Raw genomic sequence first — 19504 nt, forward strand, 5'->3', positions numbered from 1 at the left:
TTAAAAAACAAAAAGATACTTTATGCAGTAGTGCTAGATGCTGTATGGAAATATAAACAGTTGATGGGATAGAAGCCTGCTAGCATATCTAGAGTAGCTTGCAAATTGATGCATTTGTCATTGCCCATATCAGAAAAGCCTCAAGACACTCAAGCAGAAGTAAATATTATTTTCTTTGTGGCTAAGATTCAGCACCCAGGTAATGGATTTCATTCCATTATGCAGCTGCACCTTAATGTTGTGTGACAAATCATGCTTCTCAAAAATCTGATGAAAGACACCCGTCAACGTAATTCATGTTTTCCCGCGCATTTTCCAGGCCTGGTTAATAACGAAACCCCCCTCGTCACAAGTCGAGAGTGGACGCGGCGTAATGTTGTTGTGGCGCCACAAAACCCCGAGGAGAGCCGCGCTGGCGGGGCGGCCCGGCCCGCTGCTGTGTACAACGTTGAGAGAGAGAGAAAAAAAAAAAAACGTCGTCTCGACAGCGAATGTGTGGCGCGAGATCAGAAAGGTTGCGGTTTGCGCTCAGAGGGCGTGTTGCATGCTGAGTAAGATGCTTGAAAAACAACATATCCATTCATTGACTCACCCAGACCAATATAAACAAGTGCCGACTGCCACTTTGATCAATAATTTATCTTGTCGGCAAACACCAGTAAAAAGATGTTAAGCTGATAAATACGTGTTTACCTCCATGGAGGGTGTTTTCCAACCCACGAGTGTAATTCGGCAGCTCGGTTATCGTCTGCTTTCGTAAGTGGAAGTGTTGTGGACCTCACTTTCCTTTGAAGGCCTTCCTGCGTTTGCGTTTCTTCTCTCTTTGCGTCATTACTCAGGTCGCATAAAGTGGCTTTCCGGCCTTTATCTCAAAACGTGCCAATCCTTGGGAAGCTCCCAAGTTTTTTTTTGTTTTTTTTTGGCTTGTCCTTGTTGTTACTTTGCTAATTTTGTCAGTAGGCTTAGTTGGATGCGTAATAAATGAGAAGAGTTCCCTCCTCAGTTGAGGACAGCAGAGATGGCTATACATCAACAACATTTCAAGAGTGTTCATCTCTTTCAACGAGCCAGCGCATCAATTTTGCTCTTTTTTTTTTTTTTTTTTTTCCAGGCGTAGCTGACAGTTAAAACACGGCCGCGTTCGCTGCCAAGGAACTAAAAATTGCCGCAAGTCACCAGAGCAGCGCGAGTAAATCATAAATTCATGAAGACGTCACAAACATTTTAGAATAAGTTCGACAGAAAATTGTCGAGTTTGGCATTTATTTGCCGAGGGCGTTGTGAGTGGCCGCCAGAAGTGGTGAAAGCGCCCACAGTCTATAATTACGTAGGTGTGCAAAAAGTGCTGGTTCAGTTCCTGTACATAAAGAAGAAGATATATAAAAGCCCAAGATTCCAAGGACATTTATCTGCTGTCCTTCGTGGTGGTTGAAATAAAAATGAACATTTAAGTAAAGAGCAAATACCTGGAGATATATTTAAGTACAGTGACAAAGTATTTGTACATGTCGCTTCAGTAAGACGGTTTGTTCTGTACTGAAAGTCGCATCTGATTTGCCAGATGGTTTGCCTCGTGGCGGTCGTGTCCAACATGGCCGCCGCTGACGGTGACACCAACTGCCAAATATTCTGTAATCCTGCTTCAAACGAAGACATGAAGCTCCCAGACAAAAGCGGCTTCGACTGCTAAGATCCTTTTTCCTGTGTTGTGTCAGCTATACCGACGTTTGTGCATTTTTAAAGATATATTTTAAGATGGTTTCCTTATGCCATCGAAAGCAAATGCATTATGTCTATTACACTGCCCCCTGGTGGCCAAGACCTACACACATGAAGGATCAACGCAATGTCTATTGATTTGAAGCAAAAATCTTTACATTGAATTTAATGTCGTATGTGTCACGTCTCGTACCCAGCCGTTCCACCATGTGTCTGTTGTCATGGTTTCGGTCTGTGTGCTCGCCCCTCCCCTCCTGTGTGCCCCTGATTAGTTTGATTATTCTCACCTGCCTCTTGTTACCTGTCATGTATATAAGTCCTGTCTGCCCCTCATGCCCCGTCGGATCATTGTCTTTTTGTTGCGGTTGTTTTGTTGTCGTGTCGTCTTCATGTCTTTTTTGGTCCCTGTCGTTTTCAAGTCTGTTTTCGGTTAGTCAGTCATGTTATCGTTTTAAGTCATGTCAGTTTGCAGAGTCTGTCTTTGGTTCCTCCAATAAACCCTGGTCCAAGCTGCACTTGGTCGCCCTGCTCCATTCCAACCGTGACAGTATGTTTTTACCAAGTAGCGATGGTTAGAATGTGATTAGTCACTTAGTTACTTAGGTAAAAGGACCCCTCTTGAATTCCGATTAGACGTCGCGGTATCGGCGGTAAATCCATAAACGTCATCCTCGGCTAATCTGATCTGTTCTTTTCTGAAAGCGCGTAACGGAATGAATTGTAGCGGCGGCGACATCTCGCATGTACAAGCTCCAGTCTTGCCCTTCAGAGCCGCTTGCTATTTGTCATGTTTCGACACATGGCGACCGCTCAGACATTTGTTTCCTGGAATAATATTCCTGGATCATATATGAAGGTGGTAAATTCCGACTCCCGACTCATCAAAGAAGCTCCGGATAATACCAAGCTGGCTCTTTGATCCCGCCGCCGTCTTCCCGTCGACTCGGCGAGCGTTTCGCACTCGCCTCGCTGGATTGCTCGCTGTCCCGCCGAGCTCTTTCAATTCATTTCCATATACGGCGAAGACATCAAACGCCTTGCAAAGTGCACGGCTGATTGCAACGGGAACTTTCAGGTTGAGCTAGTCTGTTTTAGTGTATAAACCTACCACAGTCTTCATCTGGGAGTCCAACAGGTGAGAGCCATGGGACAGATTCGATACTTTGGCACCAGAGCAAATTTTGAGCGACTTGTCGTCACGTCTAATAAGGTCACGATAGGCATCTTTCGTGGCTAGTTGGAGGCATCCCAGTGAGCGGGTCACCTTCAAGGTTCTTATTGGAGAGAAAACTCGCTGAGGTGTCACGGAAGTCTATTTTCCACTCCAAGTGGTGGAGCTGATTGAAAGTTTTGGACTTACCCGAGACCAATTAGCAATCAGCGCACAGCCCGTTTGACCCGTCAATCACTCGGGAGAGCTCGGCGAGGAAGCTCCCCTCGCACATATGGAGGTCAGGGTCAGGTGACTGTACGAGATCCCGGTCCCTTGAGAAATCCACGTCCTCCAACCGAGCGCAAACTTTTCTCGGATGAGACTCAAGGTCATTCATCACTGACTTCCTGTGCTTTTTTTTTCTCCCCAGTCTTCGTCGTGGTCGGTAATGTTGGCATCAAGTCATGTATTTCTTCGCCTGGTGTCATCGTGCGACTCATAAGGAAACTGACTCACATGGATGTGGATGACAAATATCACGAATTTGTAGCAAATGTAAAAGCGTGACTCACTGCTGTTTATTAAAGAGCCAATCTTACCGTCCTCGTGTAGCCCGGAAGCCCAACATCAGTTTCATTTTAACTTTGCGGATTTCCTCTTTGAGCTGAGGCATAGAGTAAAATAAATGTCGTGTCTTACTGGATTTTTTTTAGCTGCTTGAAAGAGGATTAATCATAGATGTGAAGCCCGTCTGAGTGTAACCAGAAGTTATCTTTACCACAAATCTTTTTGAGTCACTTCAGATAAAACAGACCACAGTCAATGTCAAGGCAAGCACTTGTACACATGCAAACACTTTTTTTCGACAAAAATATGTGTTTGCCATTTTTGCAAATCATTACAAAAAGAAAAAAGATGAGCATTAGGACAACGTTGAAGTAACAAGAACAGATATGATACAGCAGCCTGCCGAAGCAACGTCAATGTGGCGGCCATATTGGGCAGGGCAAGTTCCCATCAGAAGCTACTCAAATCAGTCCGAGCCTGACCGAAAATAACGCCGAGTCCATATTTGGAGGTCACAATTGACGAGCCGCCACGACCCCGTTTGGGCCAGATTTTTCCTCGACTCGAATCATCATCATCCTTCTCCCCGTTTATGTTCTTGGAAGCAGTCACCCACATTGTCCGTGGTAGCAGGTCGCATCTGTGAGTGCGTGCGTGCGTGTGAGCGAGCAGTCTAGACGCGGTTTCCTTTGCCGTGTTTGTCTTTCTCGTCTTGCCAGCTGATCTATTCGGCCAGGAATGTTAGCGCTCGCCTTTCCGTTAGCAGGCGTGATGCTCCTCGTCTTTTGGCCCCCTCCATCCGTTCTTGTCTCCTCCCGTTCTTATCTGTGCCTGACTTTTAACCAAGCATGTGGACTTTTTCCCCTCGTCTCAGTTTCCCTTCTCGGCGGGGAAGGAGACGTGCAATTTGTCTTTGTGTGAAATGGTCACAAATGCAGATTTCTGATCTCCGCTGAGCACATTTTTCTCTTTCCTCATCGTGCAAGCATCTCTCGCCTTCTTCCCCTGCAGAGTCATCATTCATTGAGTGTCTTCTGGCAAGAGACCAGCACACCTTAGCATGCGTAATTAGCTGTGAAAGAAAATTCCTCATTTCAGCACGTGCAAGGAGCATGTGTTTTTGCCACTGGTTGACTTTCACAACTTTGCTCTTCCTCTGGGCATTTTTTTCTTTGCCCGAAAAATGCCTCGATGAGGTCACGGTGAATTGCAGCCTATCTATCCCCTGAGGCGAGTTACACCCCGGACTGATCGCCAGCCAATCGCAGGGCGCCGGAACCTATCAGTATCAATATTTTGCGTCCGGCAGTCACTCATTGCCACCAGCGAGCCATCCAAAAAGACCGCACCATCTGCTTAACTTATCAGCAGCCCGGCTAGCCGTTGCCGCGGCAACCCAAGCAAACAGCCAAAAGGAGGAGCGCGATGCTGCCAAAGAGCTCGAATGACTCCCTGTTTTCTCTCCATCTCCTTTAAGCCTGTCGTCCTTTTCCTCACTCACTTTATTTCTCTTCCCTCTGTCACGCGTCTGTCGTCGCTTCTAAAAATGGACTCTTGATCAATGAATTAATCAATTAAGCGCTTGGACTGGAGACCCTCGCTCTCCTTTAAATCTTAATTCGCCTTCCATCCATCCATCCATTTTCTGCCGTGCTTGTTCTCGTGTCAGCATATTTCTTTTTTTTTTTTTTTTATGGCCATTCCCATTGGCTTGATAGGACTCTCAGCCGGAATTGGTACTGGCCATTTTTAACCGCTGTCACAATGGATCCAAATGAAACTACTGATGCAGAGTGTGATGTTTTCACTTTGCTGGAAGGTGTCAAGGTCTCCTGATAGATCCAAATTACATTTTCCAGTGTGTGCGTGTGTGTGTGTGCCAGCATCGCATCAGCATGTTTTGCATAATTTTCACGTACGCCCGGGCACCGCTGCCCTTGCCCAGGGCGGCAAACACGTACGTGACCGTGCGTGAGTGCGTGCATGCGCGCGTGTGGCGGTGATGGATGTTTTAGGGGAGCAGGTTAATCTCTTGCTAATGTAGATGAATCGTCCACCGTCCAGATTAGAGCAAAAGTAAACACACCCAATGCAGTACGGCTAAGAACGTGACACTTGCTGCAGATAGAACCTTGTTAAGAGAAAAATGACTCGTCAATTGACTAGTTCATCTTCATTCGTACAAAATCTGGACTTTATTGTTATAAAATTCACATCTCTGCTTGTAAACACTGTGCGTGATTCTCTTAAAAGAACTACATGAAATTTCTTTTTAATGATTTTCTTATGAGTATAATGTTGTCGTCAAGACACGGACTCAACTATCAGTCCAGAGTGCATCACATCAAAATGCAAAAGCCGAGGTCACGAGTTCTTATTTGAACTTATGCAAATTGTCTTATGAAATATTGAAGGCGAGGCATGAAACTCCAAACCTCCCGAAAGACTTTTTTTTGGCAATTTGGTTGGCAAGCGCGTCTTGAGGAGACACACACACACGCGGGCGTACACACAAGTAGTTTATATTCACCAAGAATAGCTTAAGGAGAGAGGACAAGATCAGAGACACACGCAACTTTTGATTATTCTCTTAGGTCTTTAATTTGTTTCTGCTTTTTTGCTTTCACGTTTGATAAAAGACGGATTATATTTGCTTGTGGTCGTGTGACTGAGAAGAAACCGAAGGAGCTTTTGAGAAAATCACTTTAGGGACGGAACCTAAAATGTTTCCTTCAAAATGACATTGTTGTGAGTTTAGATGTTTCATTTCAACAAAAGTAGTGCTTCGCCACCACTTCCCAACTTCTAAATGCAATTGTAAAAAACCTTTGGCATCATGTGACACCATGACTCACCCCTAACGCTAACTTCGGTAACCCTAAAACGGGTTTAAATTGAAGGGGGTCAAGGTGGCCATTTAAGTTAGGCAGTAAAGTGTTGATTCTTACTGTTAATCATGAAACTTTTTTTTTTTCCTTCGGCCGGCGAGATGTGATTCTCAGATCATGACTCGCAGCTTCTTTGTCTCATTTTGAGCTTTTATTTTGGCTGTGTGCTAGCTGAGGAGCCTTCCATGCCATTTCATTTCTCTGTCTGGAGAGATTTGAACATTTCTATTTCATCTTTCATCGCAGACGCTCAACCCAAAAGAACAACGCAACAACCTTAGTGACCTTTTGTTCCGCCGCACCGGCGACTTTTTTTTCCTCCATCCCTATTTTACTTTTGCAAGACTTTTTTATTTCGCTTCATTTTGTCGCTGCCTTTTTTAAATTTCTCCATTTGAATGCAAGATGAATACCATGCTTCGTCTTCTGCCACATTCAAACCTGAACGTCTTATAAAGATGATGTGAATTATTGATCGGATTTCACTTTTCAAGTGAGTTTCTTGTCCTTTCTTACAATATTACTGCTGTTCATTTTATTGCAGTGTATTTTCTATGAATTTAGGGGACATGTTCTTCCATGTTTCTGAGTCTCCCTCCGCTTCTCCTTCTGTCAATAAATAATGAGATGAATTTCATGAACACATTCAAAGCAGATACACTCAGTGCCTTTTCATTTATTGCAGCTGCTGCTGCTGTTTTTTTTTTTTCCTTTAAAAAAAAAAAAAAAAAAAAATCCAACATCCTTGCTCTAAATTCTATCCAGGCGGCAGTAGGCAATGTCACACTTCACACGTGTCCCAAAATTATTACTCAGTGCCGACGCAGCTTGGTAGCAGCAGTCTCAATAATGCAACAAGGTTGGACATCATCGGTAGCGTCTCTCCTGGGATTTATGCGCTTGCGCAGAAGCAAAAGAAAAAACAACAGCAGCAGGCTTCAGCAAGAAATTGACTTTTCGGCGCAGGTCATTAGATTCAAACCAATTTATGTCCTATGGAAAATCCTGAAAATGGTTGTAACCTTCAATGTGATTAGAATGAATTGTAATTCTCACCAAATTTGAACTTCTTTCAACAAACCAGCTACTGCAGTGCATTCTGGAATTAAAAAAATTTTTTTGCACTGGTGTATAATTGAAGGCTCCCCAATCTTCTGCATTTTGTGTACAAATGAACACTGCCTACTGGTTTGATGATATTGTTCAAAATGAATTTGTATTCCATCCTTGTCAAAAATGTTTTTATTTTAAATAATTGAGCTTAAGCATAAAAATGTCCTTGTATCCCTGACAAATCCCCCTCTGGCTGCTTCTGCTGTGACCACAAGTTCAACTTCCTTTTCAGCACCACTGACAAAGTGGCTGAAGGATTTACGTCCCCCCCCCCCCCCCCCAAAAGTGGGAATAACCTTGTTCCTAACCTTGTTTTGATGTTTTTCGAAAGCTCCGGGAGAGGTGAGGAGCTTAAGATCACAACCCTTACATGAGCAGAGATCATTGGAAAGTTTATTTATTTTTTTAGTCCATTGCTTGCGACGCCAAGGGCCAACAATCCGGAAGCATTTCAAAAGAAAATGTGGAAGGCCTTTCATACTTTTTTGCGATATCCAAGCAGTAGAAGGCTTTGCTTACGGTTCTGGGCCAGACTTGGCCCTCAGGCCCCACTTTCCCCTCCAGTGGCGTACGAGGAAGGCCCGTGTGCGAGCGCAAGCAATAATGTTGTGTTTAGGGCCAGTTAATTTGGTTGGCAAAGAGAGAACGCACGTATAAATATCCCCACGCTCGGGACAGCCTGACGCAGTTTGACAAAAATTATAGTTATGGCCGCGCTCGCATCTTGACAGAATGAGTCAGTTCCGCGCAGGAGTTACGGTTATTGGGGGAGGTGAAGCGAGGACACCGTGCAGCGTACGCCCGTACACACACCAAACTGATTTGGAACACACGTTAAATTATCTTCACACAGACGCTGTGAGGGAACAGAATATTTTACGGCGGACACAGAGATGCGATGTTGCCACTCAGCACTAATCAATACGTTCCTGGCAGCTTTGAAACGCATTGCGAGTCGCAAGTGGAGGCTGCTCGGAGACACGCAAGTTCCCTTGGAAATCTATTTCCATCATTGTACACACTTGATACTTATGCCAATATTTCCCAATGGATATCAAGGATGTGTGTAACAGGTGTTGATTTTTCTCTTGAATAGTTGTGTTAGTGTCTCTAGCCTCATTGAACCCTTTCTCTAATTGACTGACTGCGTGTGAGTTCTCCGTGAGTCATTGGACCCTGGCATCGAGGCCAATTGTGCAACATTTGACGCATGCACTACACTCGGTTAAATGAAGGAGCTCCAGCAAAAAACAATCATGTGCCAAAGGTGGAGCTGGAATGTGGATTAGATGAGTAATAGTTCTAAATGTATCATTTCCAGCCCTAACCACCTCCTGCGTTCCTGCTCTTCTTCAATTCACATCAAACATTGTGTTCCTAGTGAAATGGTGTTTTTTTGTTTTTTTTGTTTTTTTTTGTTGCTGTTTACAGGCAAGTTTCAACTTTGACCTGCACGCCTTCAGTGTGCTACCACGTTGTGCTGCAACAAACCCGGCAGAAATGAAGTTGGCTGGAAGCGATGCTGCTTAATTAAGAGCACAAAGGAGTGACAGAGAAGGTCCCTTACCAAGCGGCCGTAATAGCTGTTTCCAAGACAGCCCAAAGAATATATGTCTGGAAGTGTTGTTGTGAGCTTTGTTTGGATGTGTTTAGAAGAGAAGCATTTGTTAAAATTACCGTAGCATTGATGCTAGTGGCATCGTGGAAATTGTGGGCTCAACTATTCCATCCAGAAATGCTTCCTGAACAAAAAAAAGGTGGAAACATGGTGGTTTATGCAGAATTATATAGATTCTTATATATATTAAGATATATTCATTTGAACAGGTGTAAAACAAACACAAATGTTGAGTAAAAGTTTGCACACCCCTGGTTTATAGGCTGCTGTTGAACAAAATTGTAGAGGCCGTAAGTACAGGGTGTCCTAAAAGTCACGATAGACTTTTTTTTGTACTTCATTTAAGTTACCGCTTTGGACAGAAGTGAGGTCATCAGCATTTGATAGCGTACGCTTTGCTGCTCTTTTTGGAAGCATATCATTCCCTCGCCTCGCCCATGGCGCGCCAATTGGAGCAGTTTTGCAAAATTGCTACCTGACAGACTTTTTCTGTCCCCGACAGCAAGAGTTTGAGGAGTTTCCATCTTGTGTCCCATCCATGCCTACTAACTTGTGACGAGTACAAAAAACTTCATTTCTCCGTAGGCGGGCGACGAGTCGCAGCCATTCCGGGAAAAACATAAAACAAAACGTCCCCTTAAATTGCCACGATTAATCAGGACGAGAGGCCAAATGTATCCGCGCATCACAGGTGAATGAGCTCTAACATGGGAGCCAGTGTCTGTGGATGGAATCTTCCATTCATTTATTTTTGATTTTTTTTTGACGAGCACTGAGTCACGACTCTGACACATACAGTGGCTAATGTGTGTGAGTGGGTGGATGGAAACAAAGTGAAGCTCTGAAATATCAACAAGTTGCCACCAGGCCGGCAGATTTTGGCATCCAAATGACTGATGCCACTTGAGAACAGCACACATGAATTATTCATGGTGTGGAAAAAAAAAAAAAAAAAGGCCCCCCTCCCACCCAGACCCTGCAAAAAAGTTCCGCAAGTTCCCCACCACATTTAATCCATCGCACATGACTGATGTCCCGCTTTAGAACGGCGATCGCTCACTGAGTGTGAATTTATTTTTCATTAAAGCGCCTGGCCGCCCCCGCAGGGGTCATCCATTACGGCACCATACGTATGTCTGCAATGCAAATGTTGGGGGGCTAAAAAGCCGGCGCTCACATTTATTACATTTGTTCCTGTGTGGCCTCAGTTCATTTGTCTGGTCAGATCAACGCTGCAGATTTATCAATGTAGAAAGTTCTACTTTTTAGTCATTTCTCATGTTTGTCTTTCTCTCTTTTTTTTTTGGTGCATAGCTATTTTGAAGCGCAAGGATTTCAGCTGGCCGCATCGGGTCATCTGTCTGTCCAAGCCAATCGGCAACCAAAGGTAAGGATGATGATCAAAAGTTAGAGTGATCCAGGTTTTGTTCAAATTCCCACACAAACACAAAATATCCCCTTTTTCCCTTAATAATAACAAATACCACCTAAATTACAATTTCATATGACTTTTTCCCCCCTCTGTAAAACTGTGACTCCCCCATTATATATTGCAATGTTATTTGGTTAAAAAAAATATTCTCCTCCTTCATAGATATAATTTTATAAATGTGATAATGAGAAATAGTTAATTAGCTCATAAAGAAAGTATTTGAATGCATCCCTTGTAAATTACTCGTGTGTTTGATATTAGTTCTTCATCTAATGAGTAAGTCATTAGGAACATGATAATGGACTACGTATATATCATGAGAGTGAGTGAGGGAGATGGTGTGTGTGTGTGTGTGTGTGTGTATGTGTGTGTGTGTGTTGCTCCATATTAAAACCTACTTGGATCCCTTACAGTTTATTACCATGAATATTTTATTGTCTTTTGACAGAAGCAGTTGTAACAAAACCTTTATTGTGTGCCTCTTATAGCGACTAATGGCTTCCCCTTATGCACGTCTGTGTGTGCGTGTCTTCAGATACTGGCTCGTGGACAGAAACAACAACTCCCCAAAGTAAAGGAGACAAATCGAATAGCAAAAAAAAATAAAAATAGAGGAAGAAATAATCACACACATATTCATAGTACACAGACACCCTTTATCCCTCCATTAGTGTTACACATCCATAGATATATGACAGCTGTGGAAAAGTCTGGGAAGTAGTGTGCGTGTGTGTGTGTGTGTGTGTGTGTGTGTGTGTGTGTGTGTGTGTGTGTGTGTGTGTGTGTGTGTGTGTGTGTGAGCGGAACGTGTCAGCTCACTAGAGCGTTACCATGGCTCCTCATGGCTCCAGTCCCTTTGCCTCCACTGAATGCCCCAACTCAAATAAATACGCCTCTGTCTTGTGGCACTGACAATTCTTGAGGAGAAAAAGGAGGAAAACTTAAGACATATTGGCCTTTACAGTTTAAAAAAAAAAAAGTGGATTTTGCTTATTTTCTGTCGTTTTTTTGCGTATACCTCAGTTTAGCAAGCGTGCGAGATGAATGCCGATGGCTTGCTCTACGGAAATGGTATCAGTGGTGCATTATACTGTATTTGATGAAGCAGCATGTGGCTCATTGCGCCAGATTATTTGTTCCAATTAATTGATCACAAAGGAGCTCAATGTTTATTTGCAATGTGTGACTTCTTGCAGCTCATAGTATTTCCCATTGAAATTGGAATTCTTTCTTTCTATTTTTGGACTTGATTAGATGGAATGCATGCCTATAGCTTCACCCCCACACCGGGGATTACCGGGCAGATCCCGTCAAATTGGCGCAAACCTAAACAAGGCCGGGTCACTTTCCCAATTCCGAGGCCGGTGGGGGAAGAACACCAACGTCGACGGGGAACACACACATTGACGATGGGCCAAGGAGCGACGGAACTGTTGCCGTCGCGCTTAGCCGGCTGGCGCAAACACGCCGACGCTGGCGTGCGCCGAAGCAGGGAGGAAGGCACGCTGTGGCTTTTCCATATTTATGATAGCCGCCTCCCTCCGGGGGATCGTTCCACTTTAATTGTACGTGCGAGGAACGACGCGCCGTTAGCTGCATGGAAGCGTGTCCAGTTCACGTGTGTGGTCCTCCACGTGTGCGTGATGATGCTGGAGTCCAACTGGAGCTGCTTGATTTGATGTACTTCTCGTCAAATCCTGTGCTGGAGCAAATAGAAACGGACTTCTTCCACTTGTTCAGATTGGGCACTTATGTAGCTTCAAAACTTTAACGTTGAATTTTCCTTTGAGTTCCGATCATGCGTTCTGCTCTTCCATTTAGTTCACATAAACCAATAGAAAAAAATTGTTTACCCCCCCCCCCAAAAAAAAGAAGATTATTCTTCTATTTTTTATTTTATTTTTTATAAAAGCAGATCCCTTGTAATTATTTCTCCCAAAACATATTTTCGGTGCTCTTGCATGATATTTTCACCACCACAGCCGCTTTGCAATGTGGACTCCACTCTTTTTATTGCTTCACTGCTGTGATTTGTGCATTTTTCAAATGGCTTTCTACATCAAATCTAATAAGAACAAGACCGAGAGTGAGCAATGCTTAAAAAAAAAAAAAAAACGGGAGGGGGAAAAAAAAGTCAGAGTAAGAAGCCACAAAATGATTTACTGTCTGTTCCGAAGATTTAACCGCAGAATTGATGATATATTAATGTGGTGCTGTGTTTTTATATGGCTGCAGTAAACAGTGGGAGACACACAGTTGTCTTTTTAGTTTTAATATCACAAGGGACTCAAAGTTGTGCGGCCTAAATGTATGCCAGGCGCTATACCGGGTCTTCCCATGAAACATTGAGCTACCTCCAGACGATTGTTTACGGCTACTTAGCCACATGCTGCTTCACCTCATACCTTTGATGACATGTTGTATGTTATTTGTGTATACATGTTCTATTGGTATTGTGGTCAGAATGTAATCCCTCCCTCCTGCATGCACTCACTTGGCCTCTTTTGGTTTTATTATTCACATCAATAATTGGCAGCGCCCTGACCCGAATGTGCTTAATGACACCACGCAGAGTCGAAACACGATCACACAGAGATAAGAGAAGGACATCTGAATGCTAATTAGCACTATTTTATTTCTTTAAAATCTGGATTGGGGTATTTGAATCAAATTTGAAGGTCACTCACAACTAGTGCACTTTGTTGTTACTGTTACTATTCTGTTAAAAAACCTAGAAAACAGATTAGTGAATGGAGTGAGGTTCCCCCTAGGTTAGCAAAATGAGCACATTTTAATTCGATTTCAATAATTCCCTGAAGTGAAGAGTGAGCGAGGCTCAATGTTTGTATCTGGAGAACATGTGTTGAGCACAAAGCTCCTGAGCTATTCCCACAAAACATTCTACGATAAAGTCGAGTCAGTCCTTTTTTTTTTTTTTCTTCATTCATTTTTTTCGCCGCAACATAAATTTCTCCCTCCTTCATCTTCCCACTCAGTGCCTCTGTAGTGGTTTCGACTCGCCGACACCTGGAATCTCTCGTCAGTGTTCCGAAGATGGCTCGCTCGCTCGCTCGCTAACGTCCGCTTAATGGGAATTGTATGCAAATGATGCCCCCAGTCACCCTTCACGCCGCCTGACAGCAGGAGGTGTGTACACCATCTTTGTAGAAAGCCGCCGGGCTAATTCATGGCGCGCTCATAGCTCGTTAACATTCTTTTGGGGAAGGGAAATCATTTGCGTTTCTTCCTGAAAAGTTGGTGATGATCATGTGGAACTCAGACCAAGTTGGCCCGTCATGTGGGCGTCCATCGGTCAAATCAGGTGACTGGTCTGTCAGTCGGCCTATTACTGGAGACTGTTGGCTTCATTGGATATTTTCGGTTATTTTCCTCCACTTTTCCAATCCCTGTATGTTTGTGTGTTTCATGTGTGTGTGTGTGTGTGTTTATGACCAGGTATTTTCTGTGCTGGAACTGCTTGTTAAAGCATTTTCGAAAAAACAGGTGCAGTTTGTCTGAATGACTTCTCTGTTTTCCGCACCAGTCACCCCCTTAAACCTGTGTGTGTGCGCGTGCGTGTGCTTGTGCGGGTGCAAGCTTCTAATGAGCACAACCTCAGCCGTCACGTTTGACAGCCGGCTTCCTGACAACACACCTAAAAAAACACACTGGTGCAGCACGTGTGTGCACACACACACGTGTAGATTTTAAGAAGCGCATGTGTGTTTGTTGGTAGGAGTAAACACTCACTTTGGAAAAGGACACAGCCGACAGATGAAAACATGACGTCTCCAAAGTGTCAACATTTTAGTGGGCGCCCTTTTCTGATTGATTGTCGTGTTTGGCAAAGTGACGGAATGAGACGATGGGAGGGAAGCTCAAAGCGCCAGATAAAGACCCCTTTCACACTTTGCTTTCCTCGTCAAAACAAGTCGTACTGGCAATCCAACGTGTTAGCGAGCATTGTGATCGGTCCGGTCGAGAAGTTCTGGGTTCGAATCTCTGTGTGGACCTTTTCCACGTTTCCACGAATTCTTTCGTCCCTCCAAAACGAATGTGTTAAAGGCAAATGGCTTCAACATTTTTCTCTGTTAAAGAAGCAATTAGAATAGGCGGATTCAAAACCAGCAAAATCAAAAATCTGCATACATCACTAGTGTTCCAGATTGGCTCATTGTGAATTAAAAAAAATCAAATGAATACCTCACACAGATGGGGGACGACAGTCTGTTTGATTAGAACTGCCCATCTGCTTGAGCTAGAACAAATAAAGAGCCTGGTCACACGCACCATGCACGTTTGTATGATGGAAGCGACACAGCAGCCGTCGCTGTTTGGCGGAGAGAGAAGAACAGCAAGCCAGTTTGTGTGGATTTATTTGGAAGCCAAAGTGCGTTGTCAATATTTTGCAGCGCTTTTTGATTTACACGCCGCGCACCCCCCTGCTCCAACAATAATTAATAATTGCCGCTTTGCGACAACATTGTATCGGGCCCGCCTCCATAAAACTAATGCGGCATAATACAACAGGCCATGCAGTAAATCCTCCCTAATGGCGTTCATACTGCGCCGTCACTTTTTGAAAAGAAGATGACGATTTATTTCTGCAGATTTTTTTTTTTCCCCGTGTGTAGCTATTGTGATTTACGGAAGGTTTTGCATGCACCCGCCGATTTTCCCTTCCCGATTTTTTGTTTTGTTTTCCTTCACCACGATACATCGGAGCTGGGGCGAGTGCCTGTCAGTCAACTGGACAAAACACAATGGGACATCCTGGTCTCCGGCCAGATCCCATAACGTTAAACGATGCTGATCAATAACAAATGCCCTGTTGACATCATTTATTTGATACCGTTCCTCACATAAACTGGAATGGAATTGATTTGTTTATCGACTGAAACAAGTTGAAGAAGATGACAGGGCCGCTCTAATGGTTGTAGAATTCATTAGGTATCATTTTATTGCGTCTGACCCTAGTTGTTTCCCAATGGAGCTAATAAAGTTGATCCTGTACAAAGAGCCGCGTTAATTGAGCTGAGTCGCACCAACACACGCCGACGGAGATCAATCCCAGATTCCGTCTGCGGACGTCTACACCGGGACTATACACGCTTCAATTGTAATCGATCCGAGTCGCATGTGTTTGTCATTGATCCAGCCATCCATGTAAATGTCCATGAGAGGAATGCTGTTTTGTAATTTGACGCCCGTAACATTAGCATAACCGTACTAGCAGACCATGTTTGCGATTTATTCACAAAAGGCATCCACGCCAGTGAATGATGCCGCGCTGTGCTCCGATTGAGTGTGGAAGCATAAATGTGAATTATGGCCCGTGCTAGTTTGTGTTTGTATGCATTGAATCACAACGTCAATGACTTCTGGTGAGTCACAGCCATAAACATAGGCATGACTATAAAGCCTTGAAAAATATGAACTTGTGTGAGTGCTATTGATTTATTTCTGATTTTCATATGATTGCCCCCGCAGTAGTATAAATGCATGTGATGGGATGACACACATACACGGACAGAAAACTCCAGAGGGGAGACTTGAGCCGCATGTACGCTGACCTTTTACAACAGCATGGTCTTCCTCATGCTTGTGTGTGTGTGTGTGTGTGTGTGTGTGTGTGTGTGTGTGTGTGTGTGTGTGTGTGTGTGTGTGTGTGTGTGTGTGTGTGTGTGTGTGTGTGTGTGAGAGAAGGTCAATGAGAAGTAAAGTGCAGGATTCATGTCGGCAAGCGTGCAGTTTTTTTGTACTTTTGAAGGTTGGAGCGTTTGGAGTCCCGCTTGCTGTTTTAACAACGCTAATAATTTGTGCGGCGGATGACAAGGGCACACTTAGGTGAGATCATTCAAGAAACTCCCAGGGATCATTTTCACATTTTATCCTCGTTGTGTACGCGGTATATCATACGGGGAAATATTTAATAATGCTCACGTCCAGCTCAAACTTTTTTTTTTTTTAAGCAAAGAGCGTAGCAGCTGCTGGAAGTATAGGCCAGAATGTCAAAGTGTGAAAAACGAAGACAATCATAGTATTTTGTGCCTTAAAAAAGGCAATAGTTGCATTTTTATTCCAATGTAATTGAATGCCTCGTCCTGTCGCCGGCATTCACAAAAAGGCGACACACACCATGTCAGATTGATTTTTTTATTTTCTTTAACCTCAACTTTTATTCGATTGTTGAATCGTCTCATCTTAATAGGAAATTCCGCTGCACTTTCTGCGGCATGCGACAGGGGCGAACATGCCGGCTGTTTATCAAGAAGGGAGAGGGGGTAGAAACGCTCCCACCAAATATGCTGAGCCAACCATTTTCACTTCAGATGATAGACTCCTCTACTGAATACGTGTGTGTGTGTGTGTGTGTGTGTGTGTGTGTGTGTGTGTGTGTGTGTGTGTGTGTGTGTGTGTGTGTGTGTGCTCTTCATACGTGACCTCAATCTAGTTGCTGCTTGCCTTAGAATGCTGTCGTTATTTGTCCTCCAACTTGTTGACATCCCTGGAAAACAGACACCAACTACTAGAATGACTTCTTATTGACACGGGAGAGCAAATCATAGTAATCCCCAGAAATGATTGCCTGGAGACATGTGGGTGACCGTGGAGAACTGACGCTTGCTTTTGTTTTCTTTTTTCTTGTAGCTTTTTATGTTTTTCTTGCTGTTGAGTGAATTGGTAAGAGGGATGATAGATATTTTAGTTAGTGATTTAAACTTTTACACAATCATTTTATGAATTACCTTTATATTGTGGTTTGTGTAATGATTTTATTTATTTATTTATTTATTTATTTATTTATTTATTTATTTATTTATTTATTTATTTATTTATTTATTTGTTTATCTATTTATTTAAAAAGCTGCAAAAAAAAACAACAATTGTGAACAGTATAGGTGAGTCTGGATTGTGCACTTTATTCCATTTGTACTTGCAAATCAAATTTTAGCGAGCAAGCAAATAGCGATCCCCCAACCCCCCCACCCGTCCTTAGTGTAAGAAAAAGGCACCTAAACATTTGAATGATTTACGCCATTTATGTTACGCCGTCCAACTTTGAGTCAAAAGTGTAATGAGTCAATGTGTTGAGTGTGTCGGTATATCACCGAGTCGCCTGCCTGCCTGTGGCACCCAATTTAATCATTGCCCCACTTCACATGCCCTGCTGATGCTGCTGCTGCGCGTGCGTGCGTTTGTGCGAGAGAGTGTGCATGTGTGCACGTGTGCACGGAGAGCAGATTAATTGTGTTTTCATTGTCTCGGTGTCAACCACTCACGGTGGGCTACTTGTTTGCATATTGTTAATTTCCCCCTCTCACTGCACTGGCTCCTGCTGTGCAGCTCGGCGAGTGTCTGTGTGAGCAAGAGAGAGAGAAGTGTGTGTGTGAATAATTCTCTTGCACTTTATTGTTGACGAGGTGTACAAATGTTGGGGAAGCACCATAGTGCTAAAATGCATGAAAATCCGTACTTTCTTGTCCATCTCCTTTGGAGTGCTAAATGATGCACGCACGCAGGCAGGCCTTGGTCAGCTGTCCCTTCCAGGCTCCCCATGTAAAGCGTCGCACGTCGTTCCCAAGGCTCTTTGACTTGGACCTCGGAGGCCACCGTCGAGGCAATTAGGCGGTCACTCCGTGCGATTAAATGTCACTCTGCCTGCTACTGGCCTCATTAAATCAGACCATCATTCAGAGACTACACTGTGCTCTTAATGCCGAGGACTCGGGCTGGATTTATGCTGCAGTTCTAATTTAGTGTCTATATCAGAATGAAAGGGCGAGACTGTTGATTTTTTTTTTTTTGTCGTAGTGTTGCGTCCAATCAAGGAAATTTGGAAACATTACATTTGCTGGATTTTAGTCATATCATAACAATTTGGACTGAGGCCATTATTGTGGATTTAATGTGTTGCCTTGTATCTATGTGACCATCGTCTCTTACTTGTGACTTGCATATATATATTTATATAAGGATTATATTTGGACCAGCAACAAATCAGCCGTTGTTGTTTTGTTGACATTTCAACATGCTCCCTCCGTTTGTTTGTATGCATGAGTGCATGTGTGCTCTGGTTGGCAAAATATGATTCATAAAGTTTGTTCATAAACTACATTACTCACTAGAGTCTCCCCCACCACCACACACACACACACACACACACAAACACAGGAGGAGGTGAGGATGAGGAGGAAAGAAAGTCTTATCTTCAAACACTGTGGCTTCCACTCCTATGAGATTCTTGTGGTGTGTGTGTGTGTTTGTGTTTGTGTGTGTGTGTGTGTGTTCTCTTTCAGATGTGGTTTTGTCGGAACAGAACAACAAGCCTTTTTTAAGCTCCATACAGAAACTCTTCAAATCCTCAAATGGATTGATAATTACAAACAGGACACAAATTATATACTATATATGTATATGAATATCTGTGTGTCATGGGGCTCGAGCTGAACATGTTTTATGAATTTAGAAGGAGAAATAATTACAAAGGGCCCACAGATATAGTCGGATTTGCATGGCGGGGAGGAGAAAAACATGAAAGATGTGAAAAATAGCGGCGACTGCGAGATGCTCAAATATTCTTGGAAAGGGAACAAATCAACAACATCTCAGACTGAAAGGAAAGTATGATGCTTGGGTTTCCACCTCCCAGCTTGCATGGCCTGTAAAACAATCATCAATTGCTGTCCCTGATCGGACGTATCAAGTTTGTTGCCACAAACATTTTGTAGGAAATGTTGCCAAAAATGGCACAAACCAGAAAATCAGTCTCACTCTGCCACGCTGAAGAAAACTACAATTCAGCTCAAGTACAAATTTGCATACCGCTGCCAAAAATTATGGAAGTATTGGAATATCCATTCCAGGCCAGTAGATCCATACCTTTTTTTTTTTTCCTTTTTTAAAAAACAATTAGACAGTTAAACTAAGCAGATATTCTGAAGATGAATGCACGTGAAGCAGCAAACGTCTCTTTGCTGTGTGGAAACTATCAACAGACATGACTTGGTGCA

General features: G+C 43.4%; 1 protein-coding gene across 2 annotated transcripts in view; it reads left to right on the forward strand.

Annotated features, from left to right (window-relative positions):
* The window catches only part of trps1 (trichorhinophalangeal syndrome I), a 95308-nt gene that overhangs the window by 12166 nt on the left and 63638 nt on the right, over positions 1-19504 (forward strand). For both annotated transcript variants that reach the window (XM_085900204.1, XM_085900206.1), the window contains one exon: positions 10373-10445. The gene's annotated coding sequence lies outside the window, so the exon portion shown is untranslated. The remainder of the gene's footprint in view (positions 1-10372; positions 10446-19504) is intronic.

This window comes from Syngnathus leptorhynchus, chromosome 20 (genome assembly GCF_054491065.1).
Source record: "Syngnathus leptorhynchus isolate UIUO chromosome 20, UIUO_Slep, whole genome shotgun sequence".
NCBI lineage: Eukaryota > Metazoa > Chordata > Actinopteri > Syngnathiformes > Syngnathidae > Syngnathus > Syngnathus leptorhynchus.